We start from the raw sequence: 6,000 nt of genomic DNA on the forward strand, positions 1-6,000 counted from the left end.
CGTGACCCCCGGAGGCCCCCCGACTTCATTCCACCTAGCTTTCTTGGGGAGGCTGAAGGATCCCCTCCCACTTGGATACAGTGTTCGTGTTCCGTCAGGACCCCGGCCACCCCCATCGGCGATGAGGTCAGTGCAGTAAGTGGGGAGACACCCCAGAGATTGGTGAACTTGAACTCTGTCCTGTAACAGGAGGGGGGCTCACAGCAGGGGTCCTGTGTCCAGGAAAAGCGCTGAGGGGTGAGCTGGACTAGCAGGGGGTCAGATGGAGGCCTCTCAGGCACCCCAGCTGGACCCCGCTGGACCACCTCCCCACATCCACCCCCAGGCCTGCCCAGCAGATCTGCTGAGCACTGCCAGGCCCCTCGAGCTCAGGGTGGCTCAGGATGGACCTCCCTGGCTGGCAAGATGGTGGGGTCAGCAAGGGGGCAGCAGTGACCAGAGCCCCTCCCCCACAGCCCCTGCCGGGACCCCTTCCCTGGGGAGGCTGCCTGGCCTCTGGATGAAGGTCTACTGCCAAGCGGCGCAGCCCTTTCCTGGGGCTCGCAGGGCTCTGGGGTCCCCCCCTCCACCCCCTGATCCTGTCGTCCACATCTGCACATCAAGCCAGAGACTGTGTGAGTGACACGCACGCCCGGGTGCACCGTGAGCAGAGACATAGGCGCCAGACCTGCAGTCGTGGCTGGAAATACAGTCTTCCCGATGCCCAGAGCCGTCCCGGGACAGCTGTCTGCAGGGGCCCTGGGCAGGGGGGTGGGGTTGGGTGGGAGCCCGGGGGGGTGGTAAGAGCCCTGGCAGGAGGGGGACAGGTGAGGGCCCTGGAAGGAGGGGGCAGTGGTGGGAGCTCCTGGGGGCTTCCTGGGCCAGGCACAGCCCCGTGGAGCATGGAGTCTCCCGGGGCAGCAGTCCCGTGCCCGCCGCTCTCAGCAGGAGTGGGTCCCTGCTGGCTTCACTGAACAGCCCCCTCCTGGAGCCACGGAGGCTCGGCGGTTGGCGGAGAACACGGTGTGCACACAGCCAGCAGGAAGCAGAGGCCCCACCCCAGGTGGGGAGCCCAGGCCCCACTTCCAGGTCCTGGAGGCTAAGGGCCAGGAGGGGGTCTAGGAAAGAGCAGGTCTGGAGACAGGACGGGAAGTCCCTCCACTGAGGGCTCAGCGTGGAGTCTGTGAGGCTGAGGCTGAGCCCACGAGGCCCAGGCCACCCCTCTCACCTGGAGGACGGTCTCCAGACACCCAGGCTGCCGGGGGCCGCCAGCTCCGTAGACACGGGTGCCCCGGAGGTCGGCTTCCCTGGAGGAAGCCGGGCAGGAGGGGCCAAGCTGGGGCGGGGGAGGGGCTGTCTCAGGCCCACGGGGGCTTCTAGCCCCTCACGGCCTCCAGTGGCCCAGTCCCATGCAGAAGCGTCTCCTGAAGCGGGCGGCACCTGCTGACGGCCGTGCCCCCGAGGGTGCCCCATCTGCTCCTTCTCTGCGTGGGGTGGGGGCTGTAGCACTCACGGGACGGGGTGGCCCTGAGCCTGCCGCGGGCGCTGCGTGCCTTCAGGGCCTGTCGGCGGGGGAGTGGGGCACCGAGCCCCCGGGCCCGGCAGGGCGTGGAGGCAACACCCAGGCTACTGCAGTCCACGTCCGGCCGCGTCAGCTCTGACCTGCCCTGGGGCTCTCCCGCCCACGCTGCCTGGGCAGACCCCTGCTGGACAGCGGGGGCCCTGGGGTGGGCGCTGGAGGGCGGCCCTGGATCCCAGGCTGACCGCACAGAGTCCCCTGGGCTCCGGGTCAGAACACTCCGGTCATTCATGCCGTTGTCGTGGTTCTGGCCTGCTTTGTTGGCAGATCGGGTGTCTCCCATGTCCCTCTGGCCTCTGGATGAAGGTCTACTGCCTACTTGGCTCTGGGAACCACGCTCTTTGAAACCTTAGTCGTGGACACGCTTTCCTCCAGAAGCCAGGACACAGGGGCTTTACAATGGTAACATGCTGATGCTGTTTTCGTTCTATTCTGTAAAGAAATAAAACCCTGGCAGGCACCTTGAGGGAAATTCCATGAGCCATGAGACAGCCGCCAAGGCAGACAGCGATCCCAGGTCGGTCACCCTGTCCACCCTGAAGGGAGTTAATGTCGTCAGAGCCCAGGGGCGTTGCCAATGTCTGGTGTGTATCTGGTGTTTGACATCTCATGAAAGACTCGCTCCCCACCTCCCATCTCCCTGTGGCCTCGGGGGCCTCACCTGTGTGATGCGGAGGCTCCTGGAGTCCAGAGTGAAGGGCATCTCCCCCTGCCCTCCCCCTCCCATCTTTCAGTTCAGTCGCTCAGTCATGTCCGACTCTTTGCGACCCCATGGATTGCAGCACGCCAGACCTCCCTGTCCATCACCAACTCCCGGAGTCCACCCAAACCCATGTCCATTGAGTCAGTGATGCCATCCAACCATCTCATCCTCTCTTGTCCCCTTCTCCTCCTCCCCTCAGTCTTTCCCAGCATCAGGGTCTTTTCCAATGAGTCACCTTTCATGTCAGGTGGCCAAAGTATTGGAGTTTCAGCTTCAACATCAGTCCTTCCAATGAACACCCAGGACTGATCTCCTTTGGGATGGACTGGTTGGAACTCCTTGCAATCCAAGGGACTCTCAAGAGTCTTCTCCAATACCACAGTTCAGAAGTATCTATTCTTTGGCGCTCAGCTTTCTTTATAGTCCAACTCTCACATCCATACAAGTCTACTAGAAAAACCATAGCTTTGACTAGATGGACCTTTGTTGGCAAAGTAATGTCTCTGCTTTTTAATATGCTGTCTAGGCTGGTCATAGCTTTTCTCCCAAGGAACAAGCATCTTTTAATTTCTTGGCTGCAGTCACCATCTGCAGTGATTTTGGAGCCTAGAAAAATAAAGTCTGTCACTGTTTCCATTGTTTCCCCATCTATTTGCCATGAAGTGATAGGATCAGATTCGATGATCTTAGTTTTCTGAATGTTGAGTTTTAAGCCAACTTTTCCACTCCTTCTTTCACTTTCATCAAGAGGCCCTTTAGTTCTTCTTTGCTTTCTGTCATAAGGGTGGTGTTATCTGCATATCTGAGGTTATTGATATTTCTCCCAGCAATCTTGATTCCAGCTTGGGCTTCCTCCAGCCCAGCGTTTCTCATGATGTACTCTGCATATAAGTTAAAAAAGCATGGTGACAATATACAGCCTTGACATACTCCTTTTCCTATATGGAACCAGTCTGTTGTTCCATGTCCAGTTCTAACTATTGCTTTCTGACCTGTGTACAGGTTTCTCAAGAGATAGGTCAGGTGGTCTGGTATTCCCATCTCTTTAAGAATTTTCCAGTTTTTTGAGATCCAAAAGTCAAATGCCTTGGCATAGTCAATAAAGCAGAAGTGGTTGTTTTTCTGATATTCTTTTGCTTTTTCAATGATCCAGTGGATGTTGGCAATTTGATCTCTGGTTCCTCTGTCTTTTCTAAAGACAGAGAAGACTCTTGAGAGTCCCTTGGACTGCAAGGAGATCCAATTAGTCCATCCTAAAGGAAATCAGTCCTGACTATTCATTGGAAGGACTGATGCTGAAGCTGAAACTCCAATACTTTGGCCACCTGGTGCAAAGAACTGACTCATTTGAAAAGACCCTGATGCTGGGAAAGATTAAAGGTGGGAAGAGAAGGGGACAGCAGAGGATGAGATGGCTGGATGGTATCACCGACTCAATGGATTTGAGTTTGAGTAAACTGCAGGAGTTGGTGACGGACTGGGAGGCCTGGCATGCTGCAGTTCATAGGGTCGCAAAGAGTCGGACACGACTGAGTGACTGAACTGAACTGAACTGATTTTGATATTGACCATTTGGTGACATCCATGTGTAGAGTCATCTCTTGTGTTGTTGGAAGAGGGTATTTGCTATGACCAGTGCGTTCTCTTGGCAAAACTCTTAGCCTTTGCCCTGCTTCATTCTGTACTCCAAGGCCAAATTTGCCTGTTACTCCAGGTATCTCTTGACTTCCTATTTTTGCATTCCAGTCCCCTATAATGAAAAGGACTTCTTTTTTGGCTGTTAGTTCTAGAAGGTCTTGTAGCTCTTCATAGAACTGTTCAACTTCAGCTTCTTCAGCATTATTGGTTGGGGCATAGACTTGGATTACTGTGATGTTGAATGGTTTTCCTTGGAAACGAATAGAGAGCATTCTGTCATTTTTGAGACTGCATCCAAGCACTGCATTTCGAACTCTTCTGTTGCCAACGAGGGCTACTCCATTTCTTCTAAGGGGTTCTTGCCCACAGTCGTAGATATAATGGTCATCTGAGTTAAATTCACCCATTCCAGTCCATTTTAGTTCATTGATTTGTAAAATATCAATGTTCACTTTTTCCATCTCTTGTTTGACCACTTCCAATTTGCCTTGATTCATGGACATAAAGAAATTGAGACAGTTACACATAATGCTAACAATAATGCAAAAAGAAAGGAGCAACATGAGTCAAATTGGGGAAGACACCAATTTCAGTCTTCAGCATCTGCTGAGAAGTGTAAGTGTTTAAGAAAAGATTTACATCATCTTTTGAAACATACAGACTTTCCTGGTGGCTCAGACGGTAAAGCATCTGCCTACAATGAGGGAGACCTGGGTTCGATCCCTGGGTGGGGAAGATCCTCTGGAGAAGGAAATGGTAACCCACTCCAGTACTCTTGCCTGGAAAATCCCACGGGAGAAGCCTGTTAGGCTACAGTCCATGGGATTGCAAAGAGTCAGACACAACTGAGTGACTTCACTTACTTACTTACATGGACCTAACATTCCAGGTTCCTGTTCAATTATGGCTCTTTACAGTACCAGACTTCACTTCCACAACTGGGTGTTGTTTTTGCTTTGGCTCCATCTCTTCATTCTTTCTGGAGTTATTTCTCCACTGATTTCCAGTAGCATATTGGGCACCTACCAACCTGGGGAGTTCATCTTTCAGTGTCCTATCTTTTTGCCTTTTTGTACTGTTCATGGGGTTTTCAAGGCAAGAATACTGAAGTGGTTTACCATTCCCTTCTCCAGTGGACCATGTTTTGTCAAAACTCTCCACCATGACCCATCTGTCTTGGGTGGCCCTAACACGGCACGGCTCATAGTTTCATTGAATTAGACAAGGCTGTGGTCCATGAGATCAGATTGGTTAGTTTTCTGTGATTGTAGTTTTCACTCTGTTGCCCTCTGATGGAGAAGGATAAGAGGCTTAAGAAAGCTTCCTGATGGGAGAAACTGACTGAGGAGAAAACTGGGTCTTGTTCTGATGGGCGGGGCCTCAGTAAATCTTTAATCCAGTTTTCTGTTGATGGGCGGGGCTGTGTTCCTCCCTGCTGTTTGACCCGAGGCCAACCTGCGGTGGACTGACGGAGATAATGTCGACCTCCTTCAAAGTGTCTCACGCACACACTCCCACACTCAGTGCCCCCGACCCTGCAGCAGCTCACTGATGGCCCACGTGGCCTGAGACTCCTGACACTCACAGCTAAGTCTGGGTCAGTCTCCTGCAGGGTCAGTGCTCCTTTCTCCTGGGTCCTGGTGCTCACAAGGTTCTGTTTGTGCCTCCAAGAGTCTGTTTCCCCAGTCCTGTGTAAGTCCTGGCGGCTCATGGTGGGGTTAACGGTGACCTCCTCCAAGAGGGCTTATGCCATGCCCAGGTCTACTGCACCCAGAGCCCCTGCCCCTGCGGCAGTCCAGTGCTGACCCGGACCTCCTCAGGAGACGCTCAAACACAGTGCTGGCTCAGCCTCTGTGGGGTCTCTGGGTCCTGGTGCACACAGAATTTTCCACAGTTTGTTGTGATCCTCCCATCTTTACTGTCCATCAAAGGCAGGCTCCTGCCCTGGCCCCTGACACTCATGTCCAGCTGCCTGCCTGACCTCTCCATCAGGCACCTAGCAAGTCAAACACAGTGCGACCCAACCAAGCTCCCACACACCCCAATTGCCCTCCTCAGCCACCCCATCTTCCTCCCACATGGAGGGGTCTGGTCCATTCCA

Source organism: Odocoileus virginianus, chromosome 28 (genome assembly GCF_023699985.2).
Source record: "Odocoileus virginianus isolate 20LAN1187 ecotype Illinois chromosome 28, Ovbor_1.2, whole genome shotgun sequence".
NCBI lineage: Eukaryota > Metazoa > Chordata > Mammalia > Artiodactyla > Cervidae > Odocoileus > Odocoileus virginianus.